General features: G+C 40.8%; 1 long non-coding RNA gene across 7 annotated transcripts in view; it reads left to right on the forward strand.

The window, feature by feature from the left end:
- Positions 1-22687, forward strand: part of LOC119704158 — a 58777-nt gene extending 36090 nt beyond the window's left edge. For 5 of the 7 annotated variants that reach the window (XR_005257852.1, XR_005257850.1, XR_005257848.1 and 2 more), the window contains 5 exons: positions 3986-4063; positions 13704-13755; positions 14616-14844; positions 20975-21573; positions 22566-22687. This is a non-coding gene — a long non-coding RNA (uncharacterized LOC119704158). The remainder of the gene's footprint in view (positions 1-3985; positions 4064-13703; positions 13756-14615; positions 14845-20974; positions 21574-22565) is intronic. The other 2 variants (XR_005257851.1, XR_005257854.1) reach the window with 2 other exon arrangements.
- Positions 22688-23281: the final 594 nt, after the last annotated feature.

Raw genomic sequence — 23281 nt, forward strand, 5'->3', positions numbered from 1 at the left:
GGTAGGGACAGCCACAGAGCCAGGAGGGCCATCAGGTATGGAGCTGGAATGGCAACTGCAATCAGTACATCGCAGCACCACCCTAAGAAAGTCAATGTTTGAGTGGCGATGGGCGAAGAGCAGGGCCTGAGACAAAGGGAGGAGTGAGAGATGTGAGTGGGAGGCAGCAGTAGAGAGCAGCATGGAGCCGCGCTGGCGCGGCCCTGGGCCTGATGCAGGGCCAGGCCTGCTGTGGCAAAGCAGTTCCAGCGTGGTTTGTCTGTGTGGGGAGCTCTGCTGAGCGTACAGGCACATTTTGTCACTTGGCAGTGCTAGTGGGGAGCCTCAGTTGCCTTGGCTCGTGCAAGGTGGCGTTTCAGCCCTGTGACGAACGCTGCGCCACGCGCTCGCCATGCCAGCGAGGGCAGCCGTGGCTGCAGGGCAGCGGCGCAGCCGCCTCACCCCTCTGAGGGCTGACTGCTTTTAGATGGTCGCCCTGCTGATCTACTTTGTTGGGTTTTAACCTAACAGAAGGAAAGCCTTCAAGTGCTGCTAAAAGGAATAAAATTATAGTTGTACTTAAGGGAGCAAAAATGATCTCTTTTGGCATTGTGCTGTTATTGCAAATTGTGTGTGTGTGATTTATCCTTATTAAAAAAAATATGACAGACATAAGCCACAGAAATGTCTGTAAATGACACAATCTGGTCCTGTCTTTGTTTATCACTATCATAATGCATTGCTGGCCTCTTAAAATTATTAGCCTTGGTGACTTGCTAATAGCCATGGAATCTTTCTTGTGAAATGGAATGGTGTGCAATAGTAAGGCAGAATGTGAGCATTTCGGTGTGGGATCAACATTTCACTTGGTTATGCTAGATCCTTCTTTATTGCTTTTTAAAAAAGTATTTATTTATTTTGTCTGTTTGTTTAGTGGCCAGAATTTTTCAAGCTTGTAGTTTAAATACAGAAATCTGGAGGGGGGATTCAGAATTTTTCCTTTATTGGAGCAAATTAAATGGTTCTCCATTACATAAGACTGCTCTGTCAAATTAATACCAGTCATTTCCCCATGTGTGTTGAGTGAGTTTTCAGATCAAACCAGACCTCTGAAGGCATATATACTGGTGCATTAAAGAAAGATGCTGTGATATTCTGTATCAAAAAGGTTAAACTCATCGGATTCTATGTAAACACTCATTTTACCCCAGCTAACCTGTAAAGATTTCATTTTGCTTCATTTATCTTCTCCCTTACCCTATGCTAAACCATTCCCAGCTTCGAGGAAAGAATCATGTCTCCATTCATTTCCTATCTTGCTGAATTGCCTTCGCATTTCCTATCATCTGCACATAATCCTATTCTCTCCATTATTGTCTTAATACCAAGTACAGCACAAGATAATGGATAGGCACTGTAATAACAGTGTGGCCTGTAGGAGCCCCTCGAGGGAAATATCTTTGACGCTGGTAGAATATTAATGCATCCCAGGTCCCTGATCTTCCTCTTTCACTTCATCTCCTGTTTTCTAAACTACATAATGACTTTCATATACATGACAAAAGCATTAGAACAGAAAAAGACTCATTGATGAGCAGCAGGGCTGTGTGATATTAAGAAGCACTATTCTCAGTTCTTTGTACAGTTTTTGACCACCATCAGAGACAGTGTATGCAGGTAATTTCTGATTTGAATAGATACAGGCATAAAGAAGCATTATTGTACTCTGTTAATCCAAATGCCCATCACAGGCACTGCGTGAAAATAAATTAAAATGTAATTCTTCAATAATGCATCTGTCTACAGGATGATTTTCAGCAGATTAAAAACAAACAACTTGATATCACTTAGAAAGGCTGGTGGATTGTTTTTGAGAAGCTTAATCATCAGCAGATTATGAATGGAACAGTAAATCAAAGCAGGGTACGTTAAACAATGTAGATTGTGTTGTAGTGGCAATTTACTGTACATAATTTTTTAATAAAAGGGAAAAATTGATTTTTCTGAGCGTAAACATTGAATCCTATGAGAATTTAGCTGCTTTTATTGGAAAGGGGAATGTAAAAAATGCTATTCTTGTCATGTAGGAGCAATAACCTTTTATTCCTCCTACAGAAACCAGAAGTTTTCTCCCTTTAGGGCTGCCTTTAAGCGTAACTCCTTTTTTAATTTTTCTTTCCTTTTGCGACATGCTCTGTATTTTGCTGTAATATTTTGCAAATATGGTATGTATTTCTGATTCACACTTCACCCCCCCACTCAAGGGTGTGCACCCTGGTGAAGGGGGGGGAACCCCCAAACTTTCCTTCTCCTCCCAGAAGGAGCTCTCCAGTTTCACACTGTGAATTTGCTTTTGCTTTTAAATGGAGATCTGCCAGCAGACATCCCTTGCTGCTTGTCTTCAAGGTCTGGCTTTCACTGCTCCTGGTGTTGGGTTTCAGGTGAAACCTCAGGCTGGGGGCTCTGCAGCAGCCCTATCTCCCCCTGCCTGCTGCCAGTTGCTGTAGGAGCAGAGCAGCTACTGACCATCAATCATTGCAGATAATATCTGAGGAGAAAGGGAGAAATTATTTCAAATCAAGGGAACTGAGTTAGGAGCAGGAGCCAAGCAGCAGTCTGGTACTGGCAGCATGCTGGAGAGGAGAAACACTGAAATCTGGTAGAATCAAGGATGAGAGCTAGCCCTGATGGAATGAGGTCTTGAGATTAAAAAAAAATTGCAAAAGTACTTGAGAATTAGTTACATATTAGATGAAAGATTTAGGAAATTTGCACAAAATGCAGATATGCTCTGCTTTAAGAAGGAGGCTGTTTTCCCTTGTTAACTGTTAAGTAAATGCTAAGAAGCATCTTCTAACTTCAGTGCTCAATCCTGAGCCAGCCTTGCAAGGGGCTCTAGGGAATCCAAGGAAATGTCAGGGTGACTGACTGAGCCCATACTAAAAGAAATCTCTCCCAAGAGTAAAAGAGGAGACGGCCTGCCTATTCCTGGGCCTACTGTTGTTTTATGCTCTAATTTTATTTCGGCTAATTCATTTGATTGATTTCACTGCTTTTAATGTTATTTCTTCTGTTTTGAACTCATGTGCGCTGTGAAATAGTCTAATATTGAAAAATGCTGCCTTTGCATTTTAAACTGTACTCAGCAGGGTGGAAAAATACACATGGATCTTAAAGACATTGTACTGTACATCAGAAACCTGAAGCTGTCCTTTGGAACCTGGTAAAAACTACGTTATCAAGCTCTGTTACTTTCATTAAAAATGCAGTGCCTTTTCTTTCACATGTGTTCACTTGCCAAGAGAAAAAATGACATCCTGTGTGACACTGGTAGTGTGGTATCCCAGTTTCCAAGACTGTAAACAAGAAGTGGTGAGAAAGAACTCAGTTTGTTTCTATTAGTATTCATTTAAAAATTGTTATAGTCTAAATTTAAGTCCAGAATCAAAATATTAGTTTTTTTTTTTTCCTTTTGTCTTCAAAATGAGTCTGGTGAATGGCTTTTGTTACTCTTCTACAGCTGTCTTAAAATGAGGAAAGTACTTTAAAATACTGTAAAAACAATACCTGTGAAATTCTTTTGCAGCCTTGTTACCAGCATTTGGGGGACCAGAATTTGGGGCACCCTTGTACAACCACTCTCTGGAGGCTCTGGGGAGGTTCCTGTTAGCCTGATAAACCAAAGTCTGTTTTATGTGCAGAAATCCTTTATAGCTTTCCTTGTATTTATTGACTTCACTGTGTCTGTCACACTTCCGTGATGTTTGGTGTAATATAGTAAAGTAGGAATTATTACTTGCATCATGAGTATGGGCAAGTCAATGACCCCTAGCAAAGGCTGGAGACCTGGTGCTTTTTGTTTTGCATAGACTTAGATCAGAAGACAATCAGGTTTTCATTTTCAGGGACAAAAAAACAAACAACAACAACAAAAAAACCCTAAGACCTGAGAAAAAATAATGTCTTGTTGGTTTTGATTTTGGTTTGGCTTCTTTTATCCCCTCAGTCTTGGAAACCCAAGGACATCATTGTCTCGGGCTGGAAGAGGTGTTAAGAACTGGAACTTGTCCTTTCGATTGACTTTGTAAGTGAAGAAAGATTTTGATGGTTGTGATTATTCTGTATGAAAGATAAAAATGAGTGTATTTGTTTTCGGCCTTTGTTGTAGGTGAAACCAGGCAGTCTGCAGCAGCCAAGAATTTGTCTGAGTGATCAGAGCTGTTTCAGAGTGAAAGAATGGGTCTTCCTTGGGCCTTTGAGTTGGGTGGTTGTGACTCCAGGGATGAGTGAATTCTGTTTAAAGAATTTAATTGGTTCCTGTTTGTTGATTCTGACTTACTAAATGCTGCTAATTATTGCAAGGTTTTTTTTTTCTTACTTACAATCACCTTCAAAATCAAGGTTTTAGGAAAAAACTATCCTTTGTAGGGCTGAAGTACAACTTTGGTGTCTTTCACATACTAGCTGTATCTCATGACCTCTGGCATATGGCAAAACTATCTTTTAAATTGGCTTCTAACAATTAAGTGTAATTCTGTACTTCAGAAACAGTTTTAAACAAGAGAAACTGTGTTTATGACCCATTTTTTACTTCTTTTTTTAAATATTCAGAATTATAAAGTTGAAATTTGCAGTTTAATTTAACTATAATACCTTGGTTTACAGCTTGTTATGCCTCTTCTTTTAAAACGTATATTACTAGCAAGAAATCTAAATAAATTATCATAAGCCTTTTTCTCGATTCTCTATATATTTCTACTCTTAGAGAAAAAGATTCCCTCCATTAAAGTGTCTTTGATAGCATCATTTTTCATATCTTAAGATGTACTGCATGTATTCTGTGTAAAATACGCTTGAAAGGATTTTTTTTTGACTGATACTAGTTTATGTTGTTTCTAATCTTAATCCAGGCATTACTAATTTTGTGTTTGCAAGTAAACACGATAATGAATGAGAATCCTCCTAGCAGTGTAATTGATGTTGCTCTTTTGTATCCTGGGTTTCAAATCTGTGTGCAATTGTCAGTGCCCTATAGAAATGTTAATTATCTTGAATAATCCTGTTTGCCTTCATCAGGCTGGAGCAGTCCTAAGCAGTGAGAAGGTAGCATCCTAGATAGTTAGAAAGAAATAGGCATTAAAATGATGTAAAATACCAGACTGGTACAGTTGTAGCCAGGATAGGGAATGGTATAGGATTGGGGAAAGGAGCATAGGCTGTAAAAATGGCATGCAATGTGTTTGGTGGAAATGAAGATTTCCTAAAAAACAGTAATTTGAAGCCAGCTATAAAATGGAGAGCTGAGGCCATGGAATAACATCTTCTCCCCACCCAGGTGCTTGAAGGGTCATTTTCTGTTCCTCCCTGTGTGCACAGGCATTTTGTGGGAGTGTAGAAAAGAAGGAACATGACAGACTGTGCTTTTGGGATGATGGCTCCTGGCGCGCTGCACGTGCTGCTGGGGACTGAGCTGGTGGCAGCGCGATGTGGATGGGAGGGTGCAGCTGCTGCACTGCGGGGCTGAGGAGCTGCACGGGCTCTGGTGGTGCTCTTCAGAGAACTGCATTTGCTGCCAGCTGCATTTCTGTTTGACTAGGCAGCTTCCTTGGGCTTTTGAAGCAGAGGGAGAAGGTGTGGCAGTATCTCACGTGGTATTTGTTCATAGCAGTCCGACTTCTTTTAGAGATGGTGGTTGCTACTAAGGGTAAGGTGGCTGCAGTGCAGCTGAGTCAGTATATTCAGACAGTTCATCTGGAAAGAGTGTTGGTGCACCAGGCTCTGCTACCTGTAGGACATGTGAACACATGTTGGTGAGTGGAGTGTGCAATTAAGTCCTTATCAAAATGTCAGTTCACAGTCAAATTGCAAGTTTAGAAGTCAGTGTGAAAAAATAACCTTGTCATAGCAGTGAAAAATCATCCTCATATATTTGCAGAGGGATAAGGCTACTAGAAAGCCTGTTATGTAAATTATGGAGTCCTCTGAGGTTCCTTGATGTGGAGGGGGCACTCAGTGAATTCTGAGAAAAATAAACTCCGAGTGTTGAAATCGTCTGAAATCATACAGAACAGGATGTGCTTACTTGAACTTTGAATCAACGTTTGTGAAACTTTGAACCAGTGTGTTCCTGATAACATGGACAGCAGACTGCATGTTGTGCTGAGAAAAGAAACATTACTGCTGTAGAGCACAAAAATGGCTCTGGTTTGCAATTACTTTTTAATGTCATTTTTTGGCTAGTTGATACATTGTTGGAATGCTTTGCTCATGTCATATTCACATTTCCACTGCAAAGGTGTGGATTTTTGTACGAAGACCTAATGTAATTAAACTTAGAAAGCTGTTGAATAATTTGTGATACTTAATGATTACTTTGTGGATTATGAGGCATGCTTAGTAACTACTATTTTCCCTCTTTGTTATTTATTGAACCTAGGTTGCACAGTTTTGTTTCTTTAGTTTGCAACCACTTTGCTGTGGTGTCTTCTGTAATCATCCATTTTCCTTTCAGGAGACAGTGTCTTGGATAGCATAGTGGAGGCAGAGCCATTTCTGGTGAATTCAAGCACTAATTTCTGGTGAATTCAAGCACTAATTTCAAAACTGGAACACTGTAGTTTTTTTCCTTAATGGACTTCCAGACTCTACTATGTGGAGATTAAAGGGAATTTAAAAATTTACCAAGAAATCTTTCATAGGCACCAAATTTTGCACTCACATTTAACCAACTCCCCATACTCCCTCCTGATATAGTCCCAATTTTTTCAGAACATGATTGATCTCATTAAAAGGCATTAATGTGTTTTTAATCTCATCATCAAATTAATCCTGTTGATATTGTTAGTATCTTTGTAATGCAATACAGAAAAAAACCCCTGTAATTTGGCCTTTTCAGATTTTCAGTGCAGCTAAACTGACATGCTGAATTGTACCAACCCTCAGGCTGTCAAGAGATGCCCTGAAAAAGCTCTTAGCCCTGATTATCCATTGGAACAATGGCTGTGTCTCTAATTTTAGACAGCTGCAAGCGGGGTGACTCTGTGAAGAAGCAGGACATTTTGTGCTGCACTCTCTTCTCAGGAACACGAACTCTTCTCTGCTTGCTTAAAGCCCTGCTGTTTACAAGCCCGAGATCTTCTTGTAAACATGTGCTTCTGCACCGTGAAGGCTTCAGCCTGTAGCACTGTCCTATTCACAGACAGCAGCCCCAAATCCCTGTCTCTCTCAGCACTCAGTGCCCTGCTGTTCCCACCTCTGAAATTCTTTTATGTAAAAGCTGTGGTGTCTGACTGAAGTCGTGTTCTGCTGCCCTCTTGCAGAGAATGCTTCATGTGAGCATATACGTTTTTCCTGGGTAACATTTTCTTTTCTCAGAAATTCAGAATATAAATATTCACTTAGACCACACTTCCTAAATCAATGACGTCTCGTCGATGGGAGTTAAGATTTCATAAAAATACCATTGTCAGGCAAGACTTTGTGCAGCAGCCGCTAACAAGATGGGGGGAAATTGAAACTGTGAATAATTTTTATCTACATATCCCTGATGACTGAATTACACACCTGTAACTGAGGACACTTCTTGTAGCCCTGCTTTCAAGTGGGAAAGTTACTGACTATAGCAAAAAAAAAAACCAAAAAAACCAAAAACAAACCCCAAAAAACCCCCAAACCCTATAATCATAAAAGAAACTGAGTATAGATTTGGGAAAGGGGATATGTAAAATGCCTAGTTAAAAAAAAAAGAAAAAAAAAGAAAAATCCTGTGTAGAAGTTTCAAAACTCAGATGAAAATTGTGTGTGGAGATAAATCATTCCCAGAGGCAAATGCTGCAAGAAAATGTTTCTTGTCATTTTCCATTCACTTCCACTACCTTGATTTTAAAATCGACTCTTCTAAAATATATAAATTTCAAGCTGTATCTGCAGTGTGCTGCTGTGTTGCATCACACTGGGGCAGGCTGTGCTCCACTGTCTTCTAGGTGGAAGATGTGCCATTCCTGGTGCTGTTTTACATTGCTCTGTCCACCTAATGCAAGTGATGACTGAGAGTAGATGTTGTTCGTGTCTCTTAGCGACCCACTCATTGTCTTCTGTTGTGATTCTTTAATTTCTAGAGTGTATTTTGGGCATTGCTGTTACACAGCCATCTGGTAGCTCTTGAATTTGTGGAATCTGCCAGGGGGACATGTGCTGACATTCAAAAAGAGAGTAAAAGACTGTTAACCAAAATATTCTCCCCTTTGTTTAATAGTTAATAGTTGGCTTGTACTTGTCACACCAGAAAATTCTTCTTTAGAAATAAGAAATCAAATTAAAAAGATATCATGAAACCTTCTGTAATTCATCAAGCTGTGCTCCAACTGCTGCTTGACCTGCTTTCATATGGATATTCTTACCATTAAACACAAAGTAGTCTTTGTGTGTAGTGAAACCTCTGTGCAGTTGGCGGTGCAAATCCTTGAAATGTGCTTAAGCAAAGCTACATGTATTACCTACTTGCCTTCCTGTGTGAAGGTTTTAAAGACATCCCATTAGGGTTTCCATCAGATGGAGCTCTGCAGTTGGTGCTTCCAGCCCCTGCCAGGATGCGGCGTCTCCGCACACGCAGCTGCTACAGCAGGTCTCTTCTCCTCCCCTGTTGACAGTAGCCCAGATTCCACCACAAAAGATTTACTTTTTGTATTTGATTAGCAAACAATGAGTTTTGTTGTTCCATGCAGAAGGCATGATAAAAGAAACTGTTTTGCCTAATTGCACCATTTATTATTTAATTTTCTATTTCTTCTTAGTGGTGTAGTGAGCAAGACCCGTGTTTCCATATAGAAAGCCTCTAAAGCCACACCCTTTGCACTGACACCAAAATTAATTTGTCTGAGTACCCTGCAACTCAGAGCTGGAATATTAGTTTTTTGGAACTAATGGAAGTATGAGGAGAGCCTTCCCCCGGCAATCTTTTCTTTTGCTATCTCTTCTGGATACTAGAAATAGTTATGAAATCTTTCAGTGCTAAATTATTTTCCAGATGCGAGTTGGTTACTTGCATTTTCAAATAATTCCTAGAACACAAGTTCTGAATCTTTACAGGTTAAATTACCATGCTAAGGCTAACTACAATGTATATCAAACTTTTATTAGATAGAGGTACTATTCAGAAATGTCTTGTGGTAACCTGCATGTATATGTATGCTGCAGAAGCTACAGTGACAGCTAGAGTGATTCTAATGCTACTGAGGATTTAATACCAACTCTAAATCATTTGGCATACTCCTATGATCTTACTGTTAATTCTTTCCTTCTTTCCTGGTTCTTGCTAGCAGAAAGACACTTGGCTAAAATGAACTGTAGTCTAAAGGGTGCTTGGGAGGCAGCAGGACAATAGCATATGTGGAGCCATTTCCCTTTCACAAAGAATGTAAAACCTCTGGGTAAATAAGTGTTTGCCTATGATGTGACCATGCTAATTTGTGGTTGATTGCTGAAGCAAATCACAGCTGTCTACTGCAAATAGCAATCAACAAATCCCTGCTGGGCACATGGCTGAGGTGCATTTTCCCACCCCGTGCTTGCAGCAGAGTGCAGTGCACTGAAGCTGCGCTTACAGCATCAGTGGTGGGAATGCAGTGATTTGAATGATCTGGAGCAAGAGACTCTTCTGCTGCTTCTGTGGCAGAGTGCCTAATGACTGAAATGCTGCACCTTTGAGCTGCTGCACTCACTGACTGTCGGGAAACAAGGTGGGGGGGTCCCAAAAGGAATTACCCTTCTCCATGATTTCGTGCAGTACAGTGAGGCTCAGTGTGACACATCCAGGTTGGGACAGGATGTACAACGCAGGAAATCACTGATACAGAGCTGCACAGAGAGTGTGCAAACCACTGGCTTCTGACATAACCTGTCTGCTGAAGATGCTGCTGTCATTTCAGGATGTTGTTGAGGGCATAGAAAATAATACTTAAGTGCTTAAAGTAGACAGCATGCAAGTGAATTACAATGCATTGAGGGGAAAATGTGATAAACTACTCAGCCTTTGACTGTACTCTGTGACACCTCAAATATTGGAAAAATTATAAGCTTCTGATAAAATAATAATAAGAAAAAAAGAAGAAAACTTAAGTCTATCTTTCATCTGCTTCCATCTCTCTAGTTCACAGGAGTGAATACTGGTACAAGAGCAAGAAGCAGAGGTTAAAGGGGGATTGAGATGGGAAGGATTGTGCTTGAACCAAGAAAAGGGGATATAATCAAGTAACACAATCAAGATTAAAGAAGAAAGAGAACTCTATATATGCTGCAAAACAAGTGAAGAAAAAAGAAATTGATGGCCTATAGTATTCCTCCTGGAAATACATAAGCACAGTATAAAAAAAAAAAAAAGTCTTTCCAGTGGGGCTGCAGCAAAACTTTTGCTAAGGGATGAGCTGACAGAATAATAATGAAGAGTGTTGCTATAAGTTCTCCTAAAACAAAGGGGCAATTTCACTAATATGGTATTATAAGGAAATTTAGAGCAGAGCTCATTTTAGAACCATCTTTGCCGGTTAACATGAGCATGTTGAAGGCAAAATAGGCAGTAATGGTGTAGTGGTTAGATGTGAACTACTACCAATATTGAAGTTAAAAGCTAGCAGAACTACCAGGGTAAGTAGAGGACCATTAACTTCCATTTCACTCATTTCCAGTCTTTGAAAGGAAGGTGAAAAGGCAGGAGGAGAAAGCAGTACTGCAGAAAACAGCAGAAAATAATAACTTGATGAAAATTAAACCAGATCTGTAGAACTGGAAAGACCTAAAGGACCTATTCCTAATCAATAGCACTTCTGAGATAAAACAATGGAAAAGACAGAGAAATTATTCATCATCTGAGATAGAGACAAGAGTGAGATAAAATACAGAAAATTATTAGGATAAATATTAAGCCAAGTTCTCAATGGTATGGTTTGCCCACGAAATTGTGTCTGAGCTCTATGTTGTGCCATGTTTCAGTAGAATGCAAAATTCACTCTTGAATGCATTTTGGGAAAGGATCGTGTCACAGCCATACACTGGGGTTCTCCATTATCCTGTGCTCAAACTCTGCTCAAAGCCAGAATATGCAGGATAATGTTTCTCCGTACAGGGTAGGGCCAAAAGCTTTCCAGCAGAGAGTAGGATAATTTTTGGGAGATGCAGTTGAATGTGCCACCCTAAATACAGCTGCAGTTTGAAACAAAGTTCGGGAACACTCCTCCTGCTGTTATAGGCTTTGTGAAGAGTGGGATGTACCTGGTGGAAGCTGCGAGACTCCTACTGAAATACATTTGAAAGCCACAGTGTGTGTTAGACAAAAAGGTTTGGTGTAACCTAGAATTTTCAGGCATAAAAAAATAGACAAAATGAAAAAAGAAAAATATAATTTCAGTGTCTTCAATGAAAACCTCAGACCATTTTATCTGTTGCATTCATATAATGAATCCGTGCACATGGTATACAGACTGGAAGAGTAACAAAATAATTCTTTTAGCTAATATCAGCAGATGTTAACCTGTATCCCAGGACTTTGTGTGGCCTGATGTGATGCTGTGTGTTTAGGATCTAGGGGCAATGACCTCTCCAAGAGGAATTGCTCCTTTTTCCACGATGATGACAGTGAAGAAGAAGGGAAAATATTTGGGACTGTTAGTAGAGTTATTTTGTGTTCCTCTTTTATATATTGCCTATTGGGGGTGGAAATTCCCATGCCACATTTTTGTGGTGGTTATGCAGAAGAAAGCAGGTAGGTGTGAGGGGGGTGGCTGCTGTGCAGGAGGCTTTCACTCCACAGTGTCAGCCTGTCAGTGCCTTTGTAGGAGCTCTGCTTCATGTTGCAGTGTAGAGAGTTGCCAGGAGAGGGGGGAAAAATGGGAAAAAAGGAAGTTGGGTTAATAAAACAGGTTTGTCCCTCGAGTGAGAAGCATGGGTGATGTATTAGTGCCTGTACCAGGCTGTAGAGCTGTACATCCTCAATTGCATATTAAAGATTAAGAAAAGACTCCAAAAGCCTAAACTACCAGTCTTCTGCATGTATTTCTGTGAGCCTGGGGTTGTGCCATGGGTTCAGGTTATGCTTTTTCTTGTTTACACAACCACAGGCTTCTTGGAGCATCTGCCTTTTGCTCGCACCATGATTAAATCGTACAGGGGGAACATGTGTTTCTCAAATCTCCCTGCAGCTCTTTGGATATGACTGTTTTAAGTTTGACAAGAGGAGGCAAGGGTGCACATGAAAGTGTGCTGTTCTGAGTTTGTTCTTTTTGGTGCTTTCATATTGCAAAGATCAATAATTTACCTCCTGTCAAGTGAAACCAGGAGATTAGTTGCATTAATTTTTGAATGCTTTCTTAGTGTGTGTAAATTGATCTTACCTTGCAGAAGTCATGTTTGCAGGCTTACTTTACTGTGGTGGCAGGGGAGCTACACTGAGCTGTACTGGCTGAATGTACAGCTTAAAAAGCACAATATGTGAATAAACATAGCTGTTAAAACAGGAGGCAGGGAATCGTCAACAAACTTGTGGTTTGATGGGGCTGGGCACTGTTTTGGTTTAGGCTGCTTATCAGATTTTTCCTCCAAGGTAATGTTTCGTTGTTGTTTGTTGTTTTCTTCTCAAGTACATCCTCTGCTCTTGGTTTAGCTCATCATCTATACATATGGCACAGAGCTTTAGGCTGATTTCCAGTGCTCTCAAAATGGCCAGTCAGCCCTTACCCAGCCTATTGTGATTGCCAGTGTTTTGTGTGTATGACAGAGGTGCAGAAATTCTGTGCTAATGTTCCGGGGAGGGGGGGCTGTGGTATGTTTTCAGCTGAACTCAAAGCAAGTGGTGCTGCTCGTCCTGAGCACCTTGGTGCAGTGCCACCCTCGCGCTGATGTACTGTGTGTCTCTGACCCCATAGGCACTCTGTGGGTCTCACCCTCCTGCTCCTGCCTTGCTGCCCAACAGGAACATGGCCTCAAGTGCCTGTCACTCCTCCCAGCTGGCCATATGATTCTCTGCATGTAGGTTTGGGCTTATCCAGGGGCCTGTGGTGCTGAGGAGTGCTTGCTGTAGGAGGGGGGTGATGCCTGCCCAGCGGTGTCTTTGGGTGGAGCAGAGGTTCTTCACACAGGCGTTCTTGCTCCATTATCCCTCTGCAAATACTGTGTCTGGTAGATATTATTGTGCCACCTAAAACATTCCTTACTTACATTATTCTGAAAAAAAGCTGGTGATAATCACCCACCAGCAGGCAGCAGTTCCCTCTGAGTTGAGAGTCATCAAATGCCTGATGCAGCACTGCTCCCCTCAACAGCTCAGGAACTGCCCTTGGCCCATGGCACTGCTCTCTGTGCTACCGTGAACAGATGTAATTCTCTGATCACATCTCTCATTTGTGCATTGATTTTTAACTAATGATGTGTGTCTGTGTGCATACCTAGGGAAAAAAAAAAAGGAAATACTAGAACTTCTCCTTCATTTTGGACTGTATAGTTCAGACCTGCTGTGGAGGTACTGCACACAGCACTGCTTCTGTGCCTGGGTTTTTATGAAGTCCTTGGAAAGATTTAATTAAAACTGTTTTCTAGATTTCATCTTCTGCAGAAATGGTCTTTTAAAGATTCTACCCGTGGGGTATTGTTTATCCAATTTAAGGTATTGAAATGCAGAATATTATTCTGGTGTATTTATTCTATGGAAATCTAGACTTAATTTTTTTCCTAAACAGTTTGCTGTGATGTGGAGGAGATGCAGTCCATGTTCTGCAACTGCTATGAGAGGTGAGATTGAAATGAGTTTGATTCTTTGCTGCATTTTGTCTAAAGCCTGCAGGTAACTTGGCCTCATTGTGTCTAAACACCTTAAGTATTTATTGTTTTTCTAGTAAAACATTTCCATGGATATCACTGTCATTTATATTGTTCTGTATTTAACTAAAAATATGTTTTCCTCCTTGAGATTTTCTCTAGTTCTGGTCACAGTACTTCTGCTCTGTTTGTCCACACAAGCTATTCACTCAATCTCTGGCGCTCGCTGGCAGGGTTTGTTTAGGAATTGAATATTGTGATATATTCACAATGTGTCATAATATTCAGTTGGGTGTTTCCACAAGTGCACCATGAAAGCATAGCTCTTGCACTGCCATTGCACCAGCACTCAGATTCCCCAAGTTTCTCAGTGTGCAGATCACAGCTGACAATTCAATGTGAAGTTACCTGTGCTAGTGCTGTAATGAAAACACCCACTGCTCTCCTGTGCTGGAAATCCCGTTTTCAGACTCGGTTGCCCACAGCTCTTTTCCCCACACATTATCCTGGTTTTGCAGCCTCCTCTGCTTCAGGGAATTTCTCACCCCATAGTCAATTGATGTTTCTTACTGAAAATTGAGCCACAGTAAATATCTGACATGATCAATTCTGTTCACCCACAAAATATGACTGGCCCTTTTCCTCAGATCCCAATCAATGCCTTCTCCTTTTAATTGGCTTTACTTTCTACATTACACTTATTCATTTCTGCAGCCATATTTCTAGGTCATTCCCTAGCTCTATTTGAAGGAGTTTGTACCTCTCCTGTGCAGAATGCTTCCAAAGTCAGAAGCTCTTTCTTTGGGTAAAATGCAGTCCTTATGTCTTTGCAGACCTTCTCCCATGCCAGAAGATCTCCTCCCTCTCCGACACTTGGCCTGGTCTAGCCTGCTCCCATCTCCATGAGACTCTTCCTGTTCTTGCCTAGCCCCAGACCTTGGTGGGGTCTGTCAGCCTGAATCTTTCACCCTTCCAGGCAGGTGGACAGGTCCCGGGGGATGCAGCTGCAGGCCCATGACCAGCTCTGCCCACCTTGCGGGGGAATGACCAGAGAAACTCCTGGTATGTATCTAATTTTAAACTTATATGCTTTTGATTTACATGCACAAGACCATACCAGCTCCTACCCTTATGGTATAATTTCCCCCTGTTAGTTTTCCTTTTCCTGTATGGTGCCAGTTCTGTATTGTTACTCATTTTATGTATCCTTTATCATATTTGTCAGTAAATCTCCAGCAGACACAAAGCAGCAGGCTCTGTTTGCAGCAGTACAGCTACCAGAGCTTGGCAAAATAGCAGTGCAAAATCATTTGCATTAGAGCTAATAAAGACAGCTGGAATGGGCCCCAAAATATGTTCAATAAACCAATAAGAGTGACTGCTGTTTATACTCCTCCTTTAGCAAAACTAACTGGTTTTCATTCAATGTTTATAGTACTGTAATTGTGTAGTGTAGTATTTTCCTGCAATTTAAAACTAATATAATGGTCAATGCCTGTCTTTAAATGCCGACAGTTTGCTAACAATTTCCGGTCTCATGCCTTGTGCATTTTATTTCCTCCATATGAGGGGAGGGTGAATGTCTCACCATGTACTTTGCTGTAACTCCTAGTAAATGCTGTTTCTTTTATAGTGGCCATTATAGCTATCACTTTGGGGAATAAAAGCACGTTGTGGTTTTTTTAACCCCAATTCCTGTATTCAAAATTATCCAGAAACCTTCTGGAGGAGTAGAGAGATCATAATTTAGGAAAAGAAATATGTGAATTAACCAGTTAATAGAATTCTTTGAAATTCTAGATGCTAACATACTGCTGTAGCTTCCTTCTGCATTCGCCCTAGCAAGTTAAGCTTATCTACCCCATGGAAATGATTTATTTAAAATAGAAGTGTCAGACCTTGAGACAATATTATCCTACCAAATCTAAATGTCTTGGAAATACGTGCTTTTTCTGAAACATGCACATATTGACTTCCATAAAAGAACATGCCTATTTTTTAGTTTGCTTGATGCATGCCAGCAATTTTTTGTAAAGAGGATAACTGATAGACATTCTTAATAATAATGACAAATAAATAACATCCCTTTCTCACAATGCTTGACAATGCAAGGATACTGTACAGGGTTATATAGGCAAAAGTAACAGGCAGAATTTTCCTTTACCCACTGCTATACATGAAACAATAAATCAGTCCATACTAAGTTCATTTAGCCATATTTTACATCTTCTAGAACTGGAATTGTGTAGCCTACAAAACAATTTATATTTTATCTGTACCATCTAATTAATTAAATGGCCCCAGAGTACCAGACTCACAAATCTCGTTAATAGCTGAATACAGAAATAAAGACTGTTCAACCCTACTAGAAAAATATTTGCATATCTCCACCTGCGATGGGTAATAAGTACCTGCCACAAATCAGAATTATGAATTTTGCACGCCTAACAAAACCGCAGGGGAAATTATACCTCAGACATTCCATAATAATTGCAGCTAAGCTGTTTAGTGCCATCCACTTATTCTGCCTGAAATGTTTAAAGCAGCAACAGTTGTAAATGAATTCAGGCACACATTCAAGAGAAAATGTTTTAAAAAGTTTTTCTGTCTTGCCATATGTAATTATCTTTATAGAAATGTTCATCTACAAGTTATAACATGCTCACATTTAAAATTGCAAATTAAAAAGTAAGCTCCTCCAATTAAAGTACATTTTATAAGAGCATCCTTGTGAGTTTACTATGATTATACAGGAAACAGTTTGGGCCATGTTTATCCCATTGATCTCTCAGAATTGGTGATCTGTTCTATAAACAACTGCAGCAAGGGGTTTGATTTTTCAGTGCTTCTTTCCCCAAGAACAAGTGATTCCTAGGGGAGAGTTAACCATTAAGGCTTGGACAGAAACATACTGCAATGTAGATAGTCTTTCATAGGCTGGGGAATTGGGACGTTAAAGTAGGCAGAGCAAGCTTCCGCTGGTTTGTTTATTCTTGTGACAGAAGTGAAAGCTTCATACGTAGTATAGCTGGAGGAACAGTGAGATGTTGGTGGTCTCATCTTCTGGTTGGGAGGGTAAAGGAATGAAAATGCCTGACTTTACACTTGGATAGGACTTTGAGAGAGCCCAAGAGCTCTTTATAAGCACAGGTCCTGCTCGGTCAACTGTGTTAGGACAACTCTGGGAACTGGATCATGAACGGCTTGCTTCAGGAGCACAGGTTGGTCTGTGAATGCGGTATGGACCCAGCCCCTGTGTGTGCATCTGCTGCTTGGGAACTGTGGGACAGTTCCCACTTTATCAACAGATGCTAAGAGCAGTGTCTTGAAGCTAGAGCAGCACACAGTGCATGTTCCACCTCTGTCTCTGGCTGCAGGCATGGAGACTTGGGACAACACCTGTCCCTGTGGGATCCCTGGTCCCAGCCTGCCACTCTGCAGGAGCTGACAGGGGACACAGCTGTGCTACTGTAAACATGAGGCATTAGGCAGCAAACTGGTGGTGACAGCCCTGCTGCCTCTTGTGATATGTATGCATGAATTGTTATATTATAGACTTTAGAGAAGGCAACAGACCAACAAAAATAACTCCTCCTTCACTCTGGGTCTCACTGAACACTTGGTGTTTTATGAAGAGCTAGACTTCCCCTTTCTGCAGCAGAGGTGAATGGAGCCAAAACTGCAATGTGAACTGTATTTGTGATCACTGAAACCAACCTATAATTTTAAAGCTCATCTTCTGATTTTGGAGTATTTTCTCTTAGTAATGCATAGCACAGGCAAGCCTGCATATGTACATTTAGGCTGCAGGTGAAAGTACACTGGAGGGTAGGTGAGACACAGGGGAACCCATTTCCATCAGATGAGAAGGGCAGAGACAGCCCAGAAGAAGGCATTTGGAAGGTGCAGATCAGGATGTCCATGAGGAAACCATATCCTGGAAGGGGGCTGGCAGTTTGGGTTTGCAAATGCATACCTTTGTAGACAAGCAAACTCACCTCAGGGTTAGGTTTATGTTATTTTAGCACCAGTCACTGTGGCCTTACAACATGCAAATATAACCTCACTATAATGCTTGCTGTCATTCTAGAAGAGGAGCAGGAGAAGCCAGAAGAGGACTGCTCCTGGAGAGGCAGTGGTGCTCTCTGCCAAGCCCTGCCAGTGACATGCAACCCCAAGGGAACAGGCCCTGTAAACTTCTACAGCTGTATGCTAGAAAGGAAGCACTCTTTTTGACAGTGTTTTAGTAAAGGATTAAAAAATAATTAGAATTTATATATGTTCAAAAGGAAGGGGCACAGTGGAGCAAGTCACAAGAAGATGATTAAGTCAGGTTGATTGGCTCTGCCTAGAATGACAGCAGTGAGTGTGAAGGTTTAGGAAAATAGTTGATAGCCCATTACCATGATTAAATGCAGCTTAACACTTCTTTTTGTATTTTAGAGGACCAACAGATGAGGTCCCTGTGGATTTTTTTTTTCCTATTACATAAAATGGCTATAGAAGCTGAACTATAATCCCTCACTAATTTACACATTAGCCCAGGGCAGTAAAGATGTTTTTATTGGAGGCAGATTTCATGAAAAGTTGTTCAGTTTTATCTCTGAGTACTGTACTGTGCTGAAGGCATTTAAGTGTCCTGTTGGGACACTGTCCTGGAAAGCAGTTACTCTCAAAAGGACAGCAAGGTCATTGGAAAAGCTGTATTTTCTGCCAGAGGATCCTGCCCTTTTCTCTCAAGTTCATCTGCCACTTGTCTTGGTTGTGAACAGAAGCCAAGCCACACTGTCAGACTGCAATCCCTGCTTGCACTCTGATGGATGCAGATCCAGCACCAGACAAACATGGTTGAACGGGAGGCCCTGGTCCTCTGACCATGTTTCCTCCAGCTTTGCCAAGTCCTCCTTCCTTTCCTCCTGCCAGCAGGAAAGGATCCTGTGTCTCTGCAGCAAGGTTTCAAGTTTTCAGTTCACACTTGTTACCTGGGCTGTTCCCCAAAGCAGCAGGCTGGTTCCCTGCCATAGGGTGCCACTTTTCCTGTCTTTTCTAGAAGCAGTTAAAACCTGTAACCCAACTCCCATCATCTTAACTTGATTTTTGACAGAACCCTTTTCTCTAACCTTGGGAAATGCAGCAGTAACCATCCCTTCCCCAACAGCTCATGCTGTCCAGGCTGCCTCCCTCTGCCCGTCCCTCCTGGCTAATTCCCTTGATTTCACAGATAGCAAAACCCACTTGTCATCTTTTCACCCATCACTTGGTATCAGACTGCAACTGTCTCTTGGCTCTCACTGTCATTACAGCATGGTTACATTTTTATCAAGACCTTCATGCCTTTTCCTCTTATTCCTGCGCTTTCTCTCCCTTCAGCTGGCAGTGGCACATCATAATTACCCATAAACCTGACTTCTAGCTGGGATTCAGTGCTGCACGTTTGTTTCTGTAGCTTCTCTCTTTGGAGGACTGTTGGCAGTTCAGGGATCCTCTTTCCCTCTTGGGTGTTCCCTGCTCCCCCACAGAGACTTCATCTTTCTTTTGGATTTTCTTGTCCAGTTCCATTCTTATAGAAGCTCAAATACGTGCAAAAGTTGTGAGGGTATCCCCTCTCTAGACCCAAAGACTTTATAATCTGTGCTAGTAGCTAATAGCATCAGGAGGTGCTAATTTACTGCTACATCCATGCAGCAGTGTATGGTCTTACTGCAGTGCTGCTTGGGCCGAGTCCCCTTCCAGTTGTATTCATATCAGCTGGCCTCTGTCTGGAAGGCAGATGAGGAGCTGGCGTTAGTGGTTTCTTTCCATAAACTATTATGCAGAGAATAATCTCTGATTGATGAGGTCATGCCCCACTACCTTACAAAGAAACACATGTGTCTTTCCTAGGTTTAAACATAAGGCCATGCTTGGCAATCAGTCAGCAGTTTCTCATTGACTATGACTGGCAGGGATTTTTATTATGCTTCTTTTTGGTTTTGTTTCCTTCATTTATCTAAATCTAGGAAATATTTCTGTTTAATCTTTCAATCTGTAAAAAGTGCAGATTTCATCTTATAAGATGCTTTAAGTATGTAGAATAAAACGATGGTTTTTCCTTTACCTTGCACATTCCATTCATATTGTAATTTTTTGTTCAAGCTTAAGCAGTCCATGTTTCATTAAAAAACCCCACACTATTCATATTTCTTTCATCCCTTATAAGATGTTAAAAGCAATGTTGCTTTGATGAAATTTGGCAGGTAAGAGGATCTAGTTGAATCATCTCAAACCCCTGGAGTTTTGGGCCTCCAGCTATTATAGTAGAGCAGCTATGAGTATTCAGAAATTGGTCCTTTGTTTGCACTGCATTTCCAAGCCATCTGTAGCACACAAAAGCCACAGCTCTCTTTATAGTTCAGAATGAATATTTAAAAGTTCAGTTTTAGATTTTATTTGTAGCACTTCACATCTTCCTATCCCATCTGTTTTGTGTCTCAGAACAGTTACATCCAACTGTACTAGGCAATGGCTGTACTTGGTCTGAGAACCACAGGTGAATGGTGGTTCCTTTCCATTTGTTATCAGTGTGTAGTGTGATATCAGGATCTGCACTGAGCACATATGTGTTTATTTATTCCCATGCACTAAATTTTTGTTTGATTATCAACAAGCAGCTGCAAATATCAGGTCATCCAGTCTGAAACTTTTCTGCATGTTCCCATAGAGTGGCAGAAAATCCAAACAAGTGCATGAGTGCTGCTGGCCCTGGATGGTGCAGCCTGGCGCCGTGGCGTGGCTGGCGGCACCCACCCCAAACCGGGGGGAGCTGTCCTTGGACTCCTGTGCTGAGCCTGCACTTCCACAGTGAGGCTGGGAAGTGACAGGTGCCCTTGGGAAAAGGGAAGGCACAAGGATGCGTCACAGTGAGAGGGAACTCGTGTCATCTGGTGTGGAGGAGGCTGTAGGGAAAGGGGTTGGAACTGCTCACTTCAGATGGTGTCAGCATATGCGTTTGTATATATTCATCTATATGTTCCATGGAAAATTTAGTAAGAAGCAAAAGAGCTTTTCTAAATTGCAGGAAAATACCTCATTGTAGTAATTTACCCTGTTAGTGTATTAGCATCTAATTGTATCAGGTTCGGTATTTTGTATCTAAACCTTAGCTACCTCTGACAACAGTGTGCCATTTTTTTTCTCTTCTGTGTTTAAATAGATACCTGAACTCACCTCTTTTGGTCAGAGGTATGAAAGGAGAAGCAACATATCTTTCAGAAAAAAAGAATGAGAATCATCTACCTCCTGTTAAGTCATTCTTCAGTTTTGTTAAATTGATCATCCCTTGCTTTTATTTTGTGCCCTGTCCTGGGCATGGATGGGGCACCCTGGTACAATATTTGTTAGACTCTTGAGGTATAAATGAATCATTGCCCTTAATGGAGTTCTTACTTTAATATTTTTTTAAATATAGAAGTATATAAATTTATACATGTGTATATGTGTATATATATGTGTGTATCACCATTCCTTTCTAGAAAAAGGAGTGAAATATGTATGTTAACACATATCACTGTGAAAAACTTTTCTATGTCAACAAGACCTTAAATATAGTGATCATGTTGCAATTGACCATGACAATTCACCTGAGAATTATATTGTCATCATATGAAATAGAATTAAAGTGAATGAATGAAGACTACAGTACCCTGAACTGAGCTCCTGGGATTAACTAAAGGACAAGAGCTTGTAAAGCCAACAGTTGAGGTTCTTCAGTGTATATTGTAAATTGCCATCTCATCAGATAAACTTAAAAAGGTAAGAAGCATTCATGTTATTGTACTGTCATTATTTAATAGAATTAAAAAGAATTGTTTTAGAACAAGCAATTCTGAAATATTTGATAGTAATTGAAAGTAGATTCTTATTTGGATAGATCTTTAAGGAAAGCTGTGTGCAAGTCTGGCAGGCATGTGTTTTCATTGTTTCTCACTCAGTTCTTCCATGCGGCCAGACACTGGCTTCCCCAAAGACTGATACCTTAAGTTTTATCTTTCATATTTTTCGTATTCTATACTGCCTTAATGTGTAACTCTAAACTTCATATAAAATGTCAGCAAGTTCTCTTCACAGTTTAGTTAAACAAAACAGTCCTTTTCCAGCCTGAGAACCACGGACAGTGTTGGAGCTTCAGGTCCAAAAAGTGCAAACCACGGTGAATTGAGGAGAGCCATCTGGGAGGATGGGACTTCATAACCTGAAGCTGTAATTGGACAATTAACCCTAATATGTAAACGGACCAAAACTTATAAAAGTGTGAAAACTTGTGGTCCATCTTGGGTCCATCTTCTGTAGAGACACAGTCAGGCTCTTGTACTGCCCAAGGTGTACCCTTTGAAGGCCTTTTAATAAATACCTACTTTATTCCTTTAACTCTGTCTAGGCTCTGTTCCAGGTAGCCTCTCTAGGCATCAAGATGAACACCTTATATAATATTTTAACTAAATTTCTCACTGATCTGTGGAGGTTTATATCACTTTAAAGTAAAAATGGAGCAATGAAGAAAGCAATTATTTTTCCTGAATTGACTTCCTGTTTCTGGTGGCAGTGCCTCCAACATGGAGGTCTGAACCTCCCTGGGAGTCACAGGAGTGCTTCATGGCTGCATTCCCATGAAGATAAGGGGTGTTTTTGCAGTGGTGGGCCTTTTCCTAATGAAAGGCAGCCTCACCTTCTGACTTCGCATTTCATTACATGTTCCTAATTTTTTTTGCTTAGGCTTTAAAGTAATGAACTTCTCTTTTCCACAGATCTCTATCATCTCCTGCTAGTGGTCCCTGGAGAATAGATGGTCAAAAAGTGAACTGTTTTTCTGGTTGCATATCACATCCAATTCTTGAGTCTGTGCACTGCCTACACAACCATTCTTGTTTTCTTGTTTTGGTTATTTATTATTTGGGGAACTTTTGTCTGTTATCTTTTTTTTTTTTTTTTTTTTTTTTTTTTGTGAGAGACTGAAAAACATAGACAAGTAAAATTGTGTGATGTTCCCAAAGCACTTTTTACTGTGAGCAGCTCAGCTCCCGTGGCTCCAGGAATGTTGTGGGGATGAGCAGGTGATGCCTGCTTAGAACTTCTTGTGGAAGGAAGGCACAATAAAGGCATTTATTGTACATTGTCTATTGTGTCTATCTATTGTACAACAGCTCTGCCTTACTCTACTTTTGTATGGAAATGGGAAATAAGTTTTAATATTCAGATTGCAAAATCTAAGCTATAAGGAATCTAGAGGAAAGGTGGAAAAAAAGAGAATAATTTAGCTATTAGTTTCATTTACTTTGGGAAATGAGTTGGGCAAAAGAAAGAATTTATGGGGGATGGGAATGAAAGCTCTTCTGGGTGGGTAGCCTGAGTTAGTTTGTTAAAGACAGAACTTGCAGAGTGTTGTTTGTTAACATGAACTGGCCACTGTTAGCTAGACACCAGGTTTTTGCAAAACTCTTCAAGCGAGGGCAGTAGTCAAAAG

The sequence above is a fragment of the Motacilla alba genome, chromosome 8 (assembly GCF_015832195.1).
Source record: "Motacilla alba alba isolate MOTALB_02 chromosome 8, Motacilla_alba_V1.0_pri, whole genome shotgun sequence".
Taxonomy (NCBI): domain Eukaryota; kingdom Metazoa; phylum Chordata; class Aves; order Passeriformes; family Motacillidae; genus Motacilla; species Motacilla alba.